Genomic DNA, 23,704 nt, shown 5'->3' with positions numbered 1-23,704 from the left:
CGAGAAGCACGAAACGCGCGCGGCCCGAGCAGCGCGCGACGACGGCGGCAGCACGTGGCGGCGGCGGCCACGGGGTCTCCCGCGCAGCCGAACGGGGCGCGCCGCGGCACTACGGAGCGGCGTGAGGCGGCGCCGCCATCTTGGTAGAGGCAGCGCCCGGATGGAAAGGGACGGAGTGCCCGGGGAAGGGAATTTTATCTGACGGCGGGGCGCGTTGCGAAATCGGCAGCAGCTGGGGGAGTTCGTTGGGCAGGTCAGGTGGCGAGGGGCCACCTGTGTGGGCCGGCGAGCCCCACAGAGGGGTGCCCCCCGCGGGGGGGGTGGGTGGAGGAGAGCACCGGGGCCGGGGAACGTACCCGGCGGGTCTGCACAGCTCCGCTCCCTCCCGCGGCCGCGGCGCATCCAGGTGCCTCACGATTTGAAAACGAAAATAAATAAAGTGCAGCAATCAGGACGGGATTCGCAGTGATTTCCTGCTTGGAGGTGCTTCCTCTGGTTTTGACCAGGTCCGTGACCCTCTCCGATAAAGATACACGAAGGAGAATTTTTGAGTAGGTTAAAAAGCCTCTTTTTCAATCAATGCTCAAGGAAAGGATAAGATGATGTGACACAAATGTATGATCGTGTGCCACAAATAGAACATTGTGGGAAGCTTTCCCTTAAACATAAGCTTTGTCCTATATTTTTTGAAACAGTTTATTTCCTCACTGTGTAGGTCATTCTTAGCATTAGGCTAAATTTAGCTGAAGATGCACCAGCAGCAAAGACAGACTGTCTCAGAAAGCTGAATTAGACCCACAGTCGCAGCTGCATGGCCTGGTCAGGAGGCTGGATGTGAAACTATTTACATTTTTATTGGCTCTTTCTCAGGGATCTTGGTTAAAGGTAACAAAATCTCAGCCATTTAAATACCTTGTGTTTAGAGAATTAAAAGTTTATAGGGTGGTTTGCCTCTCGTGCTGCAAGCCACGTATACAACTTGCATTAATTTCAAGGGTATTTCTACCACAGAGTGAGGAAAGACTGTAGCCCTAACATCTCAAGCCTTTTGAAGATCTGTACCTGAAACTTCAAAACAGTGGTCTAATCTCTGCTTCCAGTAAGGACGGCACAATTTGTACTTGTTTATGCACTTTGATTTTCAGTTCTTTGTGTATAAATTTAGCTGTGGGTGGAGTATCCTCAGCCAGATTTCTCCCTATATGCTATACATACAGAATGAGAAAGACATACACGATTCTGTGTTAGATTGACAATGAATTACATTTGCTAGAAAATACTGGATCAGAGCCATCTGTTTCAGAAATTAGCATAGCAGCAATTTGTTTGTTTGGCTTCATCTGCCTATTAGTTTGGTCAAAATCCTCTTGTTTCAGAGACACTATCACACAGAGAATGGACCTGTGATATACTCTGTGCAGGCATCCCCTAAAATAAATTATTCTGAAAAGCAGAGATATGAAATGCAATTGTCAGAAATCTAGACAAAGCTAATTTTTTTTTTTCCTGGAAACAGGTTTGACTTTTTCAGTGCACTCTATCCTCTTATATTAAAAATCATCTACCCCTAAACAGTGTCCTGAGATCAAAATACTTTCCTCTGAACCAAAGTAGTGTCTGTGTACTTGTAGGTGTGCTGTATCTTTTCTTTCTGTATATAGTGGCAGAATTATGGAAATCCTTCCTGACTACAGCCTCTACAATTTTTTTTTTTAAGAGGCATTGATATTCTTAAAAATTGAGAAGTCAGGCTCCAAACAACAACAGTCAAGTAAAGGGCATCAATCCATTAAATGATAAGGTACCACCCCATTAGACAACAGCGTTTCTAAAAGCAGTTGACTTTGAAGCCCTGTATACTTAAAGAAAATGACATCTCTTGCATGGCTTTTTTTATTTGCAGTGTACTGAGTCTGCACTATTCAGTATTTCAGTTATTTGCCTTGATCTTTTTAGTTCTCTGGAAAAAAAAAAGATTTAAAAATTCTACTTAATACTACAAAAATTTGTATCTACCGTTTTATAGTTCCTACTGGGTCTGGTTACAGTGCAAATATTTCTCCACAGGCGTAGCAAAAAGTCTACGTTGTTGTACAACTAATGATCATTATGTGGCATTTGCTTGATGATGCAAGTTTAGATTCAGACGATATTCCTAACTGCTCTTTAAAAATGTAACTGAAAATAGTCATAGGAAAGTCTTCTGTGCTCTGGCAAAGTGTAAAGCCTGGTACTGGTATTCTGAAAAGAGAATTCTAGGTAGATCTGCTCAAATTTGAAATGTGAATGTTTCTTACAACCGAGTACTGCTAACGCATGGTTTAGATACGTACTACGCAAAGTAAAGGATTTAGTTCATTTTCATGTTACTGCATATCTTAGTTATGTGACAAAACCAACAACAAAAACGCCTTCTAAAATAAGAACTTACGTTTCTGCTTCAGAAAAATGAGTCGGATGTTGTAGGCAGTGAAGGTGATGTGAAGTCTCGACTCAAAGGATGTGAGTGCTCATTCTACACATGAATTAGAAAGGCACCTGTGTTGCTTTGTCTGTGTGCATCTGTCTCTACCTGAGCATCTAATTCACGTTACTCCTCCCACAATCCGCCCCATTTCTTTGTCTCATCTGAGCAACCAACAATAGGATCTCCAGAAGTTTAGAAACCTGGACTGAATGGGGGGGGCGTGATTGGCTGCTGAGAAGCGGCTCACCTAGTTCACTGTTAACATCGCAACACCTAAAGCAGAATTTTGCTTGTGTGAGCTTGCGGTGAAACAGCAGGACTGGCTAAAGTCAGATGGTGACAAAACCTGATAGCTTCACTGTGCTGTTAGAGCACAGTGATGAAATTGCCTCTCCAGAATATAGGATTCTGAATCAATATATTGTTAATGCATGCCACTGTTTTTAGAATAAATAGCAAATGTTGTCAGAGGTAAATATTTATGTATTTGTAACAATGGAAAGAGTATGAGAGCTTTTTCAAGGTAAGTGTAGAAAGCCATTACAAAGCTTATCTTCGCAACTGACCTATAAAAGCCATAAACACATCAAAGGCTTTGAGGACATCAGATACGGACTTTAATTCTTCATGCAGTCAAAACTCCCAAGAAGCCGGTGTCCAGGATCACAGCTCCAAGTATGCTCAGCAGTACTAATGGAACCCAGACTTACTTGGGCAGCTTCATGCAGAATTTTCCTTTAATTCATGTTACAATTTATTAAGTAGTGATTTCTTGTAGTGATTTTGTTGTGGGTTTTTTTTTTTAATTGCTGAACGTAAGGCAACAGAGTCTTTTAGAATAGGATTTCTTGGAGATTTTATTACTACAGAATAAAAAACTTTTAAAAAATGTAGCTGAAATGCTTCTGCTTCAAGACAGCAGCTTTTTGTTTACAGTTGGCAGGTTAAGAGGTTATACTTGTGTCACAAGTAAATACAGACAACATTTCTTCCAGGTAAAGATTCCAGGCTTTTGTTGCCATCTCAGATTTTAGCGGCAAGCAATTTTTCTTATCTTTTTGTCCAGCTCTGACCATGATGCATTTAGTCAGTCATAGTGCTATTAATTTTAGTTAATGTGTCTTTTTGATTTTTTTTTTTAATACAATGCAAAGATGTGCTTTACTATAAATACTTAACAAGTCATCCAGGTATCATAAGCTACCAAATACAGAGGGGATGAAAACACCGGCGGATCCCACTGAATGATTTAGCCTTAAGGCTCCTGCAGGTGTTATTTGGATTCAGAATAGTAGGAGTGGGGAGGAGGAGATAAATAAAACATTTGTTTCAGAAAGTAGGTGACACTGACAGAGCACTGATTTAAGACACAAAGACTCGCAGATTGGAAGAATGTTGTTCAGAAGGGAGGCTGGTGAGGAACACCCAACACCAGCCCCCCAAGTGGTGCTTCTCAGCACAGTTCTGCTTTTCTTTCAACTATTATTGCACCTTCTGTGAAGTGCTGTGCATAGTTTAGGCCGTGACTCCCACTGATGGATCACAGTCACTCACACATGTTTTTACACCACTCATTGAATATTTCGGTGAAGGTCTAATCTCATTTGGATTTATTACGATTTATCTTGGATTAAGCATTTATCTGCTAAGGATTATGACCTATACTACGAGGTACTGATGAACCATCGGAGTTCAGGAACATCTGTGCACATTAGAATGAATCAGCAGTATTATTTTTTGACACAGACTTCACACGTTATCTTTTTTCAATCAACTTTGCAACTTTCATACAGATAAGTATCTAATTTTCATTTAATACGGGCAGTAACCTGGAAAGCTTTTAGCATCCAGTAGCAGCAAAGCTGCATTTAATTAGCAGCAGCTTAAAAGATCAGGCCTCAGAGCCACATGACTTCGTATTTGCTCTGCCTTCCACAGTCACTATAACATCATTGATTTTTTTTAATACCAATTTAAATATCTTTCCTTCTTTTTGAAATGCATTTTAGTGAGTATTCCACTGCTACCCCAACTTTCTACTTTTTCTGATTTGCACAGCCAGGAGTGGAAAAAAAACAAGGAAAAAGAACAAGGATACATTGTTTTATTACTTTTCTGGACTTTTAAGATATTTTTCTTGTTTGAATAGGTTTAAACGGCCTCCTTTGTTGATATACATGGTGCTGCACCTCAGGAAGAGTATTGGATTTCTCATGTGATTAAAAGAAGTTGGTCTTTGGCTTTAGTTTGAGGCAAAGCCAGCAGTATACGCTATAGTTGCCCCCAAATAGGCACCTAGCTATTTTCATGCTCAATAATTTTGGATATTTATCATATCTTAGAAACCCCATTTTATGCCACTTCAGTTGCACAAAAGTTAGAGAACTCCAGTGGCCACTTTAATTTGTATGTTTGTAAGGTTTCCTTACAGCTTGAGTTTTTCCTTCATGATGATACAGCACAAAGAAGGTTTAAATACTTTAAGGCAGCCTTTCATAATAATTCATAGTTTCATAAGGACTTTGGCTATGAAACCGCACAATTTAATGTGCTTGCACACTCTTCCTAAAGGAATTAGGAAGAAAATACATGGTTCATTTCCAGTATACATTTCTACTATTTGCTAGATACTGTCACATTTAGAATGTGCAATCATGTAACAGATGACTACACTGTAGTATTATTGTTCATTTTGAGGATTGCCTGCAATGTCTCACTTACAGTAGGAAAGTAACTGTAAAGAGATGAACCTGAGGTTGTAAGAGGACGCTAGTTCCAGTATGTCTGACTTCATTAAATGGAGTAATGTAATTAAATTTTGGGCTTCGTGAGAACAGTTCAAAATTCATATTTCTTTACAGTGTTGGGATATAGCATGCTTTGTTACCAGTTTGCATCACAGTTTCTTATCCAATTAATGTCCAGGATCTGCAGACTTACGGACACAGCAATGCGTGTGAAACCATAGCTTGTTTTTCAGTTATGCAAGGAAAAGATTCAGCTCATGAAAAATTAGATGAAACAGAAGGCTGAGTAATGGATGAGCATAGAAAAGAATTGATCTACCATAACTAAAAACATTGCTGAATAAGCTGTAAAGAGACATAAAGATAAAATTATTTTTCAGTACCTTTTCTGTAAAATATCAAATAGAAAACCATCTAGATTCAGAAAAGAAAGGTTCCATGATACAAGGAAATTCTTCACCCACTTTCTCATGAGTACATGTGCAAGGAAGGAAAAACAGTAAAAGGTATTTTCTGGTAATAGGATACATTAACTCTGCAGTGGAATTGAGGATCAGCATGCACAGGATATCAATCTTAAACCTACTTCTGAGGTACAAGGATGAGGAGGACATGTTAATTTACTTTCTTTTGACATCAGCCCAGAACTACACATGTAAACTGAGAACCCTTAGGATAGGATGGATGGCAAAGTATAACTTTGAAAAGACTCGGAATCAGGGCATCATTCTGTTGGAAGGGACCTTAGTAGGCTTTCTAGTGCAAACTTGTGTTCAGAGCAGAGTCAACACTGAAATCACATCAATTTGTTTAGGACTTGGTGCAATGAAGTTTTGAAAACCTGCAAGGATGGAGTTTCCCCAGCCTCTCTTGGCAACCTGTTCCAGTACTTAATAGTTTTTTCCTTATATCCAGTTGCACCTCAGTAATGAGCCTAGCTCCATCTTTTTGGTAGCCTCCTTTGAAGTATGGGCAGGTTGGGTTTAGGTATTTTGGAAACTGTCTCTTCTCCAGACTAAACAAACCCTCTCCTCTCTGGCTGTCCTCAAAGAGCAAGTGCTCCAACCCTCTAAACACCTCCGTGCTTATCTGCTCAACGTTCTCAAGTTTACCAGCATCCTTCTTGTACAGGGGGCCCCAAAATTGCACATAATATTCGAGATACTACAATAGCCTGAAGAATACCGATTAAAAGGGGATGACTACATCTCTCAATCTACTGTCTATTCACCTGTCGATATAGCAGAATGTGCTGTTAGCTCTCATTGCTGCCAGCACGCACTGCTGGCTCGTTTCTAGTGTACAACATCACCAGGACCTCTATGTCCTTCTCAGCAGAGCTGCTCCTCGGCCAGTCAGTCTGATCCTGTACCATTGTAGGGGGTTGCTCTGTCCCTGGTGCAAGACTTTTCATGTGTCCTTGTTGAGTTTCATGAGGTTCCTGTCAGACCATTCCTCCAGCCTCTGTACATCCCTCTAAATGAAAATTCTGATCTTGACAGTGCTGATGGCATCTCCTTGTTTGGTGCCTTCTGCAAGCCTGACAACGTTGTGCCCTATCTTCTCCTCCAGGCCACTGATAAAGATATTCAAAGGTGTAGGTCTAAGGGTAGACTCCCAAGGAACACCACTTGTAACCAGCTGTCAGGTGGAGTATGAATCATTAGCCCGTTGTGCCTGTCAAGCTACATTTTCACCCATCTAGCAGTCTACCCGTCCACACTATGGTGTTCCAACTTGGATACAAGGGTGCTGTGGGATAGCGTGCTGAAAGCCTTGCTGAAGTCAAGGTAGGTGACATCTACTGCTCTCCCTTTGCCTGCACATCTTGCCATTTCATCACAGAAAGTAATTAGGCTTGGTCAAGCATGGCAAACCTTGGTAAATCCATGCTGGCTACTGTTTCTAATCACTTTTCTTTGCTTTCAGAAATGGCTCCCATGGACTTGCACCATTATTGTCCCAGAGAATAAGGAGACACTGACTGGCATGTAGTTCCCTGGATTGTCCTTCTCGCCTTTCTTTAGCATTATGGGCTTTTGAGTAGATTTAAGTGTGAAATCAGTCTGTCACTTCCCAGTTAAGAGATTTGACATAGTCCATAGTTATACACTCCCTCTAAACTGGGACTAAAAAGTCTATAAACAGTTACTGATCTCCACATGCTACTGGGGAAATTTTCCAAGATCAGTGACAGCTTGGGAATCACTGGCATTTTAAAATTATAGATCATTGCTTCACTTTTTTGGCATTTACAATATTGCATTATGGCAATGAACGTGCTAGATGTGTGTATAAAAAACCAAAATGCTTTTAGCATTTTAGTATTTTTTGTTTGAGCAATATTAAAGATGGAAATGTCCTGATACAATTCAAAATAATGGTTTTGTTTATTAAAGACATATACCCATTAAGATGAAGTTAGGGTGAGAAAAATGCTTGTTTGTGTGAAAATAGTATCTGCTTTCTCAACAACAGTATCTCCTGAGGTTTCTTTGATACATACCTGATTACTTTAATGACTAAACCAAGTTTTAACTCCTGTTAACACTGCAGAATGCAGACAGTTATAGAACAGTAAAAAGCATTTTGCCCTTCGAAGTCATTGTCAACATAACTCTGTTATTTTTTCATTCTGGAATTATTTACAGTGGAGAGGATTGATTCCAAGTCGTTGTTCTGTGTAGGGATTGTCAGAGCCTCTGTGGTCAGTCACTGAACTTCCATTATAATTCAGGAGGAGCTGGGTGCTTGCCTGCAAAAGGGCACAGGTACCTGAAAGGAAAAGGTGTGTTTATACGTGTTAGTTAACACGTGCTAAAATCACCTCTTTGCTGGAGAAGGCAAAATGTTTGGAAATCCCAAGCTTGTTTTATGCTGCCCGAGGCAGGACGGACCTCATGCTGTTAACACAATGATTCCTCCAGCTGATGAAGGATCTGCTCTGATGCATTCTGAAGGATGTTGCATATGCCTTGGCTGGAAAAATGATGTTTTCGATGTATTGGTCAAGGATAGAAAAGAAGGGGAAATGGTGGGAATGGTGACTCTGGTGATCTTTAGAGAAAAAAATAATGCAAATATGAATTGAAGATGAGTTCCATATACTTCTAGGTGTAAAACTAATTAGCAGTCACAGAGTTCAGAATTTATCAGATTTCTGCACTACAAAACCAGACATTTTAAAAAAGATTTAAAAATTTAGTAATAAAATTATCTAGCTGTTAATGTTTTAATGCAAAAAGTATGTCATACAAATATTGTTAAATCTGAATCTGGAAAGAAAAAGCAAACATAGCAAACGACAGGCTGATTTGAGCTAAGAACCTTGAATGCAAACTTAAATTATTCAAGATAGAACAGGTTTGTTTTGTTTCTATGACGGCATCATTTCATCCACAGTCTCTCATGACGTGAGTTACATAAAGGTACGTATTTTGCCTTCTCAGCCTCTTTCAGGGAATGATTTGTGATTACTTATCTAGGATTAGGAGTACAGAGACTATTTCAAACGTCTCTTAAAATATGTGGTATTGCAAACAACGGATATAAAATGAGATTCACACACAGAGCTTTGCTGGTGGCCAAGAACTGCGTTGCAATATGCCGGAAATCCAAACATCCTCCTACTCCCAGAGCCTTGCTGACAGATCTACAACAACTTCTTTCTCTTGAAAAAGCTACATACAGAATCAGAATAAGAAATAGAGAAGCCTCCTTATTCTGAGAAACTAATGTAATCTATAAAATAGAAGGCTGAAGATTCCTCATCAAGATGAAAATAAGATTCCTTTTTGAAAATTTTCCAGTTTCAAGTAACACTTCGACTATCTAAACTGCCCCCAAAACCAGAAAGAGAAAATCTTGTCATCCTTGAAAAAACAACAACAGCAAACCCTTAGGATTAGTGTCATTGTTTGCTTGTAGAGCCTTTTAGACCTACAAATCATTGGGCTTCCGCGTAAGTACCGGGGTGTGCATTAATGGAACTTGATACAGAAATAGAACCTTCGTTCAGCAGATCCTCCTTTGTTGAAAAACCAATTAAAAAAGCAAACACAAGGGAATAGAAAAAAACAAGCAACTTATACAGGGATGTATTTTTAAACAGAGCATACTTTGCAAGAAGGGCTGTATTAGATGCTACATATTTTAATTAGCTGTTTAGAAAATCAGGTTGACAGTGTCCTTTAATTAGTAGATATTGACTTATTCCACGTGTATTGTGGCATAGTGAATCTTATTAAGATAAATGTTTCTCTCTGAAGATATGAAAAAAATTCACTATCATTTGTTTGCTTACCAGATTGCTCACCATCAATACGGCTGCTATTTAAAATGATGAATTTTAGTCACATATTTAATTAGCTAATAGCTGATCTCACTGTAGGGTCTTGATCCTCCTTACATGTGTTCTTTCATCCTGAAAAAGTCTTTGGTTGTATCTTGTTTTTGAAGTCTTCGTTTGAAATTGTCCTTGCTAGCTTCGAATCTGAAATGCAGTAAATTACATTTTTAAAAGTAAAAATTATTGTGAAAACATTTAAGGTTTCGAGTATAGTTTTATAGCTACTGTTCATTATAATATATTGCTAGAGGCTATGAATTCAGAAAACACTAGAAGTTTTTTAGAGTTAGCTTTTCCACTCTTCCTGCAGATATTCCCCTATTGCAGCAGATATTTGGTTTGTGAGAAAATTATGTGGACTTTAACTGGGTATTAACTAGCTTAAGATGTCAGTGCGCGTGTGTACCACCGCTTGGTATGCAGCCTCCTCACAGAATTCAGGCCATTTGATGGCTGTAGTTGGAAAGTGCAGCAAATGCACTTGAGCCTACAGTGTGTCAAGGTAACTATTTGAAAACAAAGTGTCCTAATAATGTTCACATGAAAGACAGTAGAGCTCTCACGGACATGATTGACTTGGAAGAGGACTTCTTGGGGTATCCTTTAGCTGTTCACACTGCGTGACAAATGGTGCTTCTCAATCCCTGTGGATTACACCAATGCATAGAGCGATGTTCAAGGGAAAATACCACGCTCTCTTCGCAGAAGAGGTACTACATGCCTGGCCTCTTAACTTCTTATTTTCCTTACAATTTGCAGCTGAATGTCATTCCACCAGTACAAAGAAGATAAGCAAGAAGAAAGTTAATAAAGCAGAATTTTCTGTTGTGGAAACTGCATTTGAATGGATTGCAATGGCAGGTATGGTGTCGCCGAATGGAAACAATGCTGGAGATGCTGCAGAAGCTTGAGGCCTTCCTAGGAATAACACGGAGGCAATCTCGGGGGGTTAGGTGAACCCAGACTGCCATCCGTTGCACAACATCTGAAGAAGTTCTACAAGGTGCATTTGTCACTGAATTTGTAGCTACGTGAATGTGTGTGTACCTGTCATTTCATTTCTATTAGTTCGTCTCTCTCTATATATAAAAATATATAAATATCCCTGTTACTTGTAAGTGAACTTTCTTTAAAAGGACACTTTGAAATAATATATGGCCGATGATACGAGTTCCTTGGAAACTACTGTGGGCCAGATGGCTCAAAGTCAGAGAATTTGCTGTGTGAAAGCAAAGGGCGTGAGGGTGCCTAGAGCTCCACAGTGATGTGCCACCAAATAGGGTGGAATATCCATCAGGCTGTTTTTTCTACTTTCAGTCTCCTAACATATGCTGAACAGTGATCAAGCTTCAATCTCTATAGAAAACTGGCTGTGTTACTTAAAGAAAAAGTATTGTCTGACCTCTGGAGCATGTTATTACTAAAAGAAGGGCATAATTGACTTTTTGGATACACAGTTATTTGTTCTTGCTGTTGTTGTCCCATAACAGCATGGATTATAAACCTTATATCCTAGTCATGCAGGCAAAACTCTCTGTTACCTTAGCCCTGCTGTTTAATTAGCTTTTACAATTGGACATTGTTTATATCCCAATAAATGTTGCCTGAGTAAAGACCTCCCCTTAACCAATTATACCAGATGTTTTTCTGTGAAGGTCCTAATTAAATGGCATCTATTCTCGTGTTTGTTTTAAATCCTGCCTACCGTGTAAATCTCTGTAAGAGTGCAGTGCTGCACTGGGACACTTTACCAACATCTCTGACACTTTCTGGTTCACTGGCAGGTTGCAGCTGCTCCCTGCAAAAGTTCTTGCTTACTGTATGGGAGGGAGGTCCATATGGGTCAGCTTGAGACTTGGGAAACCGCGTCAGTGTCTTGCTCTACAGTGGCCTTCTCGAGCGATGCTAAGTCATGCATGACCCCATCAGGATGCTGTAACTTAAGGTGGCTGATGGGGTTACCACCGAAGTGTCCAATTCTGCAGTTTCCAGTACAGAATTTTAAGCAAAGGTGGAATTTACTTGGAAGTTCTCTTCTGTAGACATTGTTAAGTTGCAGATACTGTGTCTGGTTTGTGAGCAACTCTGCCACCCATTCTGATTTTGGCACAGTTTCAGGAATGGTCAAAGTTAGCTGTCCTAAACAGTGCTGTGCCCACTCCTTAATCAGACTCCCAGTATACTTGAACTTCAATTCTCCTGTATAACAGAACATTACTTTCTGGCAGGTAAGATTTTAAGTGCTTTTATATTCCAGGTGCTATTTCTAAGAGCTGATTCCTAAGTTGCCACCACTTTTGTGAGTGCTTAGAATATGAATTGGAAATCAGCTTCCTTTCTCTGGTACAGCAGCTGACATCCTAAAGCAACTCAATGAGTTCCCAAATGTCATATTTCAATGCCATGTAAAAAAGTAGAAGGAGTGAGAGATGTATTAATGGGAACACTGTCTCACTGTCAATCCTTATGGGCCAGAGGATTAAGAAATACAGTAAGCTCACCTGTGCTTCACCAAATACCCTCATTTAGAAGATAAGCATGGTATATAACTGCATTTTTTGCTGTTTACTCCCTTCATCCAAAATTCAAGTCATTCCGATTTCATATTAATGTCTTAATTTTGAAATTGTCCTTGATTTCAAGATGGATTAGGTAGTAATTACATTAAATTAGTTCTGCAGTTTCTGACCAAATACATATATACCTGCTCATTTCCTTAAGATCTTAACTGAAAGGATTTTTTTTCTTCTATAGGACTGCTAACTCTTGCAGGGAGGCGTAGAAAGTTTGCATGCTGTGAACGTCCCTGAAGCTCTAGAACGCAGAAGAAGATGTTATGGATGCAAACTTTGAAAAGTTCACCTAATTTTTTCTGCAGACTCTGTATTCCAGGTTGTGGACAGATAATCGGGTGTGATTATGTTTTACGGAATATCCAGTTCCCAGCATTGCTAGTTATAACGAGGGAAACAACTTTGGTAATCACTGTTCAGGAATACCTAGAATTTTGTATTACTTGGACAAAATATAGAGAAATTAAAGAAAAGATGCTGTGTGTTTCATGTCTTCAAAGACATAAAATAGTGATTTTAAAATGTTGTTATGAATGTGGTCTTGGTGTAACAATTCTCTAATGACTCTAAATCCAGATCTCTACCGGTCCCAGGATGGTCAAGCTGGAGTTTGCATGGGCTGCACTAATTCCTGATCATCTTCCTAAACATCGCCAGTTACAATGTTGTCCTCAGAGGTGTAACAACTTTCCTCACTTGAGTTCGCAGTATTTTGCCGTAGCAGACAGTATTTAGGACTAGATTCACCAAACAACGCTATTTCCTGTACTCTTGAGGGAAGGTGGTTGGCCTTGGTAGGCTTCATATTTTACTTTATTCTATACCCAGGATTCCACAGAGAATGGCTCTAACATGCTATTGTCCCTTTTCTAAGCTTTTAGAGTGCTGCTACGGGCTTGAGTTTTCCTCCTTGTACTGTTATTAAAGGCCAGTGTTGATAATATTTTGCATTCCAAGGACTTCTTTTGGTGGCTCTGCATGACTTATGGAATAACTGGCAAGCCAGCAGCGTTCCTGCACAAGTACAGTGCAAAAACAAAAATAAAGGTGAACTAGGACCTTGATGGCTGATAGTCTCAAACCATCTAGTGCATTGAATTTGAGCCCACATGTGAACTCAACTACCAAAGGCGATCTACCTGCAGTCTCTGAATTCATTCCTTGGATTCTCTTAAAAGGAAAAAAAAGATCATTGTTAATCCATGTGGCTTACATTGGCATAGATCTATTTCATTCCTGTCTGAGCACTCGTAGGCCTTGTCTATGATAGGAGAAAAAGATGGTTCCTTGCCACTTGACATGTGAAAAAAAATCCTAGGGAAGGCAAGTGCACATTGGGGTGAGCCAGCTGTTTCCCATGATCTGCTAACAAACGTGAAAACCAAAAATGGCCTTTCTGCACTGGGTTTTTATCGCGTATTAGTTGCCATGTGTTAGCTAACACAAGCTTATTGCAGTCTAAAGTAAATTCCTGCAATTTCAGTTTACCTCCTCTCTCCCAGCTGCACCATGTAGTGATTGTCTCTCAGTGATTTGCTGCTCCTTTTTCTGTGCCACTGGAACCTTGAGGAAATTTAACTGAAAACAAATCATGAATTTATTTTAAAAGTATGGAACTTAACATGGTTCCTAAATCCATTATGAATTCTCCTTTCCTCTAAAGAATTAAATTTCAGTTGAGGGCTCAATATCAGCTTCAAGACAGCAAAAATTTGCTCAGTTCATCCCAAATTAAGTTTTGATTCCACCTCCCTCATCTTTCCAGATGTTCAGTAGCTACATTTAAAGAATTGTAACAGAGTAGATGCTAAAAAAAGATTAAAAGGTAAAGCAGAATTATAGAGTTTATAGAATATTAAAATGCAACGAGTGAAATGTGTCTGTATATATAAATATAGGGCAGAGTCTGGAAAATGTCCATAATGATACAGAAATATTAATGAAAAACTAATACTTAAATAATTTCCAATCACTATATGAAAACATCACACAAGCATATATTTTAATTTCTAAGCACAGGTGTAGTAATCACTGCCACCAGGACTGTATCAGGGTCATGTAGACCTCTTGGATCCATCTGCAAAGTAACAGCATATTGAGCAGCTACACAATTAGAAACTGTTTGAAAGTGATTTTACCCCTGAGGGCTTCCAGGGAATTGCAGGGTTCCAGCGTAAAGGAGTTCTTTGGGTGCCTTCAGCCTGCCTCTGAATGGCACAGGACAGTTATTCTCACTTAGCATTACACCTCAGGTTTGAAATTCCTAAACTGTCTTGATCCACATGTTCAAATCCCAGGAGAACTGACTCAGCCTCTCATCTTTCCCAGATAAAAGTGCACTTTTACATGCGTATACCTTTCTGATGTGAACCTAAAAATGAAGGTTCTTTATTTTCTGTAAATGATTTTAAATACTAGTTTTGTAATAGCGCTTGCTCCTGTCCTTGGGCCACATTTCTTTTCCATTCTGCACCCAGGTGGCTGGCACTGATCTTTCCTTCCTTTCCTAGTCAAACGCAGGGCACAAGTGCACACTGGTGAGCCCTCACCAAAGCTCTGCCCTGCTTAAAGGAACAGCGAAAGAGCAACAAAGTGTGTCTGAGACAGTGCTACGTGTTGGCCATCCCCTGCTTTTACACGCTTAAAAGTGCTATGGAAGAGCGGAAAAGCAAGGCAGCATTCAAAATCCTGGAGTCACAAATTGCTCACCTTCTGTACTCAGTGTGGTTGTAGTTTACAGATTGGGTTCCTTCAGGCTGACAGGTTCTCTGTGCAATTACACAATATCGATGCACATCCGTGAGGACAAGTGTTAGGAACAAAGAGTTCAAAATATCCATAAAATGTAAAATTAAAAAAATATTTTCAGGAGTGAAATGAGATGATGCTTTGCCTGCATGGGAACAAATTGATCCAAGTTTTGTGATCACGGTGTCTCAGGTTTCATATCAGTTATCTCGGCATAACTTTTTGATTGTTTCTGAAGTCATGCACAGAATGAGGGGAGACACAATTGACCTTTCCAAACTTGCTGCATTTTAATTTTTCCTATGCTTAGAAAAATACAGGAAAACCCAAGAGGTAATATTATTTTTGTATAGAACATCTGAAGTTATCCTAGGCATGTTCAGAATACATTAAAGATACTGTCCTGACACAAGGAATTTACAATCCACTTTTAGACATTACATAAGTAATGAGAGCAGTAAATGCTGGCAGAAGAGAGAGAGTGGTTCAAGGTTACAATCATAAGATTACAGCATTCCTCCACTATGTACCATGTTTGAAAACTCACTTCAATTTTGCTACCTCGATCTAGGCTTTGGTTTTTCATTTTGGCTCTCTTTTTTCCTTTGTCAGATTTAATTTTCTGTCTGAATCCACCAGACATAACATCCTGGCTACAAACTCTGATCAGATTTTTTTTTCTTTTTCTTTTTCTTTTTTTTTTAATTTTTAATTTGGATTGTACCGACTCTGCTTGCACAGCCAACATGGATGGCCTGTTTGTAGCAGAAATATTGTCATGGCCTTTTCTCTGACAGCAGTCGAAGTTGAGGTACCAACAGAACATATACTTTATTGCACGCGCTACTTTATTCTACACAGGGAAAGTAATGCAAAAAAAAGTAACTATCTGATTTCTACATAATTAACACCTGGATTTTTAAATCCCCACTTTGAAGAACCACACCATACACCACACCACATAAGTGGTGTGTGAAACACATGCAAAACTCGGGTTAATACTCTATCTTCTCATTCTCATCCAGCCTTAACAGTCACTTAGAAATGATTTGTGAAAAATCAATAATGCACCTTACCGGCTTTTTTGTAATGTGTAAAAAAGGGTGGGCTCTGCCAATTTTTTAAACACACTGAAAATATCAGGATGGTAAAATCGGATTTTTATTGATTTTCTTGGAAGATCTTTGGGGTTTTGACAGATATGTATTGACAGCAGCCACCTCTAGTTGAATCGAAAGTATTGAATGTGTAATGCAAATCAGTCTATCTTCAACATATTTGAATTATACTCATGTTAAAAAAAAAAGTGATCAGAAATCTTTTTTCCTTTCAGTCTTTCCTCTTGTGGTATTATGCTTTCTCATGTTCTTTAGTCACCACACAGTCTTGCGGGCTGCAGATGAAAGATAAACAAACAAAAAATGGAGCATCTAATGTTTAAAATACAAGCATATATAAAAAAGTAAAACACACTCAAGTTCTTATAGATTATAAATACATAGAAAAATGGCACAAATATGTATTTAGAAAAATATTTTTTCTAATATTTGTAATAGAGTTGTCATTCACATTAATTTTTATGTAAATTTACCTAAGCTGATGATTCATAACTGAATTCTTGCCTAATCTTCCTGGTTTTGGCCAGCGTTTCCATTTTTATTTCCATTGCCTCAATTTATTTTTATTTGTTTATGTAATCGATTTCAAGAGTCTGCCCTAGAACCTGGAACTAACTGCGAAAAGAGAGGCCCTGCTTCAAGTCAGTTTCAGCCCAACACAAGAAGTGGATGAAAAAGACAGATCAGGATAAGACACCACGAGTCACCATGACAGACAGTAATCTTGGCACACAGCTGACTATTCATTATCATTCCTTCGGCAGACATCACAGCAGAGGAGATTTTTAGGGAGGGATTTGAAGGAGGAAAATTAGGTGAGTGGGAGTGAGAAGCAGCGGCGAGGGAAAGCAGGAAGGCGCTGGTTTGAAAATGTAACAAGTAGAGAGTTATTACTGAATGAAAAGTGTGGGGGAAGACGTCGATTTCTCTATAGGATCTGAAAAGCTGATAGGGTGGGAATAAGCTGTAAAGAGCTACAAAAGCGAAGCGGCTTTTGCTTGCTAAGATGCTGAAGGAGGTGGGGGACACACTGAGGCAAGGAACATGGCTGAAGCGACGACTGCGCAGATAGCCAGGGCAGCAGCGTTTTGCAATGGTGCTCTGTTATTCTTCGGAGTTTTGTGATGTCCAAAATTAGGTTATTAGCTTTGGAAGGGCAGGGACCAAAGATGTCTTTGTACTAAAGGGCATCCTAACGTATTTCCAGGTGCTCTAAAAATGCACAAATAAAAACGAGCAACTACTTCTCATGGATACTGTTTCCTTCGTTCTTCAGCCTTTATTCTTCAAGTTACTCCATTCAGTCATCTTTCTATTTTCAAAAGAACTTTCTATATGAACTTCCCAGTTCTCTCATGTCAAGTTATCTTACTGTTTTTGTAAAGACTGCACATCATCCATATTTAACACCATTTCAGCTTGGTGAGGTGACTGTAACATAGCATTAAACTCAGATTAAAAAAAAAAAAAAAAAGAGTGGCATTTCTAGGTTTTCTAAGTGTGCTAATTCAGAAGAGCTACTTTGACTGGGAAAAGTGCTTTCCCCCAGATGTCTTGGATTTCAATAGACCTTATTGCAGCTATCTGAGTTGAGTTAATAGAATGGCAGTTAGATGCAAAAGGCCTTTGGATTAGTATTTATGGTCACCATAGCAGTGAGTCTCAGAGAAATGTGAATAAAGATGTCACCCGAAGAACTGGAATGGAAGGTTTCTCCACAGGCACTTAATTCTTAGAAATTTACAGATGAAAAATGCTATATGAGTATTAATAGACAGGAATGAAATATGGATGAGGGGACACTGAAGCTGGAATAGCAAGTAGAACAAAGGGAATAAGGGGACGTGGGGACATGGTAAGAAACCAGACTAGAGCTGCAGACTTGGACAGAACTGTCGAAGATCTATATTAAAAAAAAAAAAAAAAAAGAAAACAGCAAAAAGGGGAAGTTTAGATAAAGGAATGAAGAGGTGAGTAATATGAGAAATTATTTGAAGGAGGGCTAGGATGCGACATGGCTATCAGGGAACCTAAAAGAAAGGGGTTGTAGCAGGATACAGGATAACCAGAAGCAAAAAAGCATCCTAGCTACTGATACAGATACAGTAACCTTTTCACAGAGGAAGAGAAAGTCAGACTTGGTAACGGGCTAGAAGTAAAAAGGAAAAGAAACAATCAGGTTTGGGTTTTGTGACAGAGAGACAGGTAGGAGGTACTGTAATGCACGTACACAGAGAGATTCCAGGAGAGAGTGGTTTTGTCTATGTTAAGCCTGAATCGGTGATGATGATGTTTCTCAATGGATGTGCAAGAACATTTAATGTAACAGTCAGCCATGAGATTTGAACGGACAGAAGAAAAAGATCAGAGTACATGCAGCATATAGCAAAAAGGGATGTCTCAGGGTCATTTGACCAGCAACAAACAAGGCAGAACACAGGGCTCGGGTGATCTGCTAGCCTGGAGAAAGAGTATGAGAGAAAGGACATGAGGGGTGTGTGTGGTGTGTGTGTGTGTACTTCCCGTAGTTCACTGTCAACAGCGAGACAAATCAGCCTTTGCTGTATGTTCGTGACCACCTATAGTTTATGAAGACTGCAGAGGGAATAGTATGGACAGTATTTTTCAGACCTTGGACGTAGATGGTCCTCGCTGAGCGAAGAACAGTGTCTGCCCTCCAGTACTCTGTGCAAGGGCGTATCTTCTAACCCCATGACAAAGCCCCCTTGGTATGCCACTTTAGACAGGTATTCCATCAAGTCATTGGCAGAGGAATGTGACTAAAGTAATACTGAATTAGCTTATATAATTCTAAAGTAAGATACTGTGAGTAAAGAGAAGTAGGTGGAGAGAGGCCTAAGTGCCACTGAAACAGAAACAGCAAAAGGGAGAGAAACCACGAAAATAGATGTTGCAAAAATAACTAGAGAACTATGAACTGAAAGAAGAATGGACAAGGCCACAAAAACCAGGGAGAAAGGAAGCAACTGACCCTACAGAAAAATCCAGGCGTGTAGAACCTGCAGGTATTATCCATGTGTGTCTTGTTGAGAGGAATTGAACTGGAGCAGAAAAGGCACATATCAGATAAGAAGATTAAGAGGTAAAGTGATGTTTAAAGAAGAGAACTTTAGATAGAGAAAGATAAAATTTCACCTGCCTTCTTTTTTAGGCTTGGTGTGTTTCGCTGACTAGTCATTGGTCACTTGGAAGTGGTTACATTATTTTACTAGCTATAAGGAAGCAAACAATCACACAGTCCTGTCCATTGCCATTGCTTAGCATTGCGTGCACACTCCCTGTTTCACAGTCTTAACAGCCACTCAATTTGGGGTGCATTCACCCTCATGTCTGCCTGTGTATGCAAATATACATGATTCGAGGTCTTGAAGCTTGTAACACTGTGCTTGTCCCATGGCTAGCCTCGCTTCTGAGAGCTTGGAGTTTGTTTGCATTAAGGACATGCAATGCAGCTTCCGTTGCAGCCTTGCATTAGTGGGACACGCATGATCAGCCCCAACCTGCTGGGTCTCTTGGGAAGCGTCCACATAATTACCCCCTTTGCACCAAAGACTTCACTGCTGTATTTGCCACATGGTGAGTGTCACCCAGCGGGCCCGCAAACACATGCGCACAGGAACCCTCCCGTCCCCACGAAGCATCGCTGTATTTGCCATATGGTCAGGCTCACCTGCTAGGTCTGGGAGAAGGAGACAGACGGGCAACACTCACGCACATAATGAAGCTCCCCACTGGGCTGCCTTAAGACATTAAAAACAAGAGTTGACATAAGTATCACATGATCAGACTCACCTGCTGGGTTTTGGGGCAGGGCGGGGTAGTCTCACACACACACACACACACACACACACACGCATTTGCCGCCTCTGCCCAAAGGGTACCTCCCTGTAACGCCTGTCCCCCATGTCGGTGCGTTAGGCTGGAAAGCAGAACAGGAGGGATTCACCCCCTTCCCCACCGGGGACACAGACCCCTACCCCGTCAGGCCTCCCTGCCCCAGCTCCCCTCCGGGCTGCAAGGCTGTGATTGCTCCCTGCTCTGGGTGGATGAGGACATCACCTCCATAACGAGCCTCTCCTCCCCGGGGGCCTGTGAATACCGCAGAGCCAGACGGGCCGCCCCGCGGGCGAGGAGCGAGGCCCGGGTGGGGGCTCAGGTAACCGGCGACTGCCCCGCTCCTCCGGGGCGCTGCTGCTGTGATTACCGCGGTAGAGACAGTCACCGGGGAGAAGATAACAAGCGCTCCTTCCCCGGGCAACCAGCGATCGTAAACACCAGCAGCGACCGGCGCTGCCGGGGAAGGCGCCGGCGGGTCCCGCCTCACGCACGGCCGATCCCGCCCCTCACGCAGCGCCGCCTGCCCGCCCGCACGGCCGCCCCGCCCGCGAGCACAGAGGCGGCCGCCGGGCTGGGCGAGGAGAAGAGCGGGCGCTGGGTGCCCCGCTGCTGAGTTCCGGGCCCAGCCAGGCTCCCTGGGGCGCCGGGAAGGCTCTTCCGGGGCGCCGTCCGTCAGCGGGGCGCTCCCGCCGCCTCCCTTCGCTGCGCCGCCATGGCGGCCTCAGGGAGGGAGGGAGGGAGGGCGGGGGGGGGCGCGCGCGGGACTCCCCTGGCGGTGACGTGTGTTGCCATGGCGACGCTCAGGCAGCGTCTCGCTCCGTGGGGGGGGTGGGGAGGGGGGAACGACAACAAATATGGCGGAGAGGAGCAGGACGGCAGAGACGGGTCAGTGCCAGTCGCAGTCGCCTGGGCGGGGGGAAAGGGGAAGAACCCCGCTTCTGCAGGGGCTTCTGGCAGTGGAGGGGGCCCGCCTCACGGCAGGGTGCGGAGGACGGAGCCCTTCTCCCAGGGGAAAGGGAGGGAAGCGCCTCCGGGCCGAGGGCACTGAGGTGGAGAAGGGGCCGGGGCAGGGGCCAGTGCCCAGGCTCCGGGCGGGAAGCCCCCGCGCAGAAGCCCTTCCCTGGGGGATGAGGAGCATCTTCCAGGGGGCGAGATGGCCGTGCGGAGTGCCCCCTCAGGCAGGGAGAGCGGGACGAGCCGCCAGGCACTCCCGCCCGGCTCGAGGGGGGATTGCTCCCTTGTGGGGAGGCAGGTGAGGCGGCGAGAGCCCGGCTCCGCCAGCGAGCAAAGCGCGGGGGAGAGCCCCGGTCGTGCCGAGGAAGGAAGCGGTGGTGAGGAAGGCTGCGCTGCGCGCCCGCCTCCCTGCGCAGGGGGCAAAGGTGGCGGCGGTGGTGCGCAGGGGTTCCCCTCACACACGGAACCATGGCCTGCTTTATTCGGGATGGAAAAATAACGTATGAAGTCACGCAGCTGGAATTAAAACCGCACCGCAAGGCCGACAGCTCGGGGGTGACCCGCGGGTGCTGCGTGACCTGTCCCGGGCGGTGCAAAGAGCCCGGCGGCTGCTCACCTCACACCCGGTGCCAGCGTTAGTTCTTCCTACTCAGGATGTATGAGCAATGGCTCTGGCTGTGTACGGGAAGATGTTTGTCTGTGAAACTAAAGTTTTGTGTTTCGTCATCAATGAGAAGGGTTCTGTAGGTACAGGGGTCTTTCCTACTGTAACAAAACACAGTCAAGGTCTTTTTCCAACTCACGTGAAAACAAAAGCCCCCCAGATATTGTGAAAATTAGGTATAATAACATTTGGAGGATGGAACAAAGATAATGTCAGTTTTCCTGAATATTTAATAACCCACAAAATCATACATAAATTATCTGGGTTCCTGGACCGAAAGTTCGTTTTCTTAGCCTGCTGTGTTAGCTGCTCTGCATGGCCTCAGAAGTGGCTCCAAATGAAGATGCATTATCCATAGAATTGATTTTGGGTTTTTGGGACACTTAAGGTGGAAAAAAATGATAAATATGTGCGGTGCTGTTGTGCTCTGGGAAGCAATACTGCGAAGGCTACATCTAAATGAGGTGGCCGTAAGATTCTTGAATTCCCCATGTTCAGCCATGCTGTTTATGAAGCCCTGAAACCACACTGTGAAGTTTATTATACATCGAACTTACCTGTGAGGCAGGTGATTGTTTTCATCCACTGTGTTATGCAGCACTACTAAACACGCCTGATCAGCTCTGCCTGCGCTGTGAGACGGGAAATGAATCTCAAAAGTGGAAAGAGTGGCCGCTTGGCTTTGTCAGCTTTCCTACCTGCTTCATCCACCTATGCCTGTGCTGCTGTCTGTAACTTCCTTTAACACACCACATAACTTTCCTACTATTTCCAGATTAGCGCATAATCTGACTCTCATAGTGTGTTCTCTGCTATATTGTTTAGATCTGCAGCCTTGCAGTATTTGCTTCTTATTCTTAACCTTTTCCAGAATTTTTTCCACATTTAACTGTTGCAGCTAACTAATCAGTGATTTTCTCATAAATGTTGTGTTTCGGCCTGTGTTGAAATCATGTTTTGTTGCATGTTCCTGATACATGTCCGCTGAAGTTTTGCAATGCCTGTTTGGCTGTTTCGCAAGTCTTAATTTGCAGGTCCTTCTTTTTCTGAGAAACGGTATGAGTTAAAAATGCAAAGAACCACAAAGATAGGAAAAAGACCCAAAACTTTCAGAGATCAGTGAGGCTTGGCAAGCAAGCTTGTGTTCTTTCTTGGCCCATTTTTAAGAAAGGACATGGAAAGTATTCTTCCTAAATATTATCTGATACTGTATTGTCTACATCTAAGATGCTTACAACCCCTCTGAACTCAGCTTTGAAAATATACTGTGTCAAGAGGTTTTGTATGTTAATTATACTTTATGGAAAACATACCTTTTTATAATAATTTTTCATTAAATTGATCTCCTAATTCTTCTAAGAAAGTAAATCTTTTAGTCTTTCTTACACTGGTACTCATAATTATTGTTTCCATATATAAAAATCTTTTTATATTTCCATTCCTTTTTCACGTAGATTTTTGTTTCTGTAGTAGTTTTTGCAAATTTTCAATTTTTTTTTTTTAATTTATTTTATTTGGGAGGGCGATAGGACACTCAGGATTGCACAAAATACTTCAGAAGAGGGACTACCACCAGCTTTTATTATACTGTTATGCTCAGCATTACTTTCTGTATCATGGTTTAAGCCAATCTGTGTGTTTCAAATGAGATTGAGACTTAACATGGGAGGTAGATTATCTCACATCTGTCTGCTGTGGAGTTCATAATTCTGGTGCTATCCTCTCTGGACTAGGCAGACATCTGGTCTAATCCATTAAAATAGTTTCTGTGTTCTGGTGTTTGGTTAGAGCGCTGCAAATCAGCTCGCTTTACGCTGGATTAATCAATCATTTTGCTCCTTAGTCCTAGCTGGTTTCTCAGAACTGCTCAAATCAGCTTTCTGCAATAACCTGTAAGTTTGCAGGCTTCCCTGGTTGGGTTTCCAGGCTGAAGCCTTCATGTCTCAAGGTGGCAATCCAAATTAAAGGCAATTTAAATCTTTACGAATGAAGTATGGAGGAGAATAAAAGTGATTAAGACTAGTTAAGTTACTTTCAGGAGCTTCTTGGTTGACTTCCAGTTGTTCTGCTCAGCTGACCTCGATGTCTCAAACCTGTGGAAGATACAGGATATAGCAAGATGGCCAGTTTAGTTAAGTTTCTTTAAAAACAGATCAGTGTTACTTTTCTAATTCTCTAGCAAAAGGACCTCATTAACTTGTCTAAGGAAGGTCTGGGAGTAGGTCAA

Source organism: Tauraco erythrolophus, chromosome 10 (genome assembly GCF_009769465.1).
Source record: "Tauraco erythrolophus isolate bTauEry1 chromosome 10, bTauEry1.pri, whole genome shotgun sequence".
NCBI classification, from domain to species: Eukaryota; Metazoa; Chordata; class Aves; order Musophagiformes; family Musophagidae; genus Tauraco; species Tauraco erythrolophus.
Note: the sequence above shows the minus strand (reverse complement) of the source record.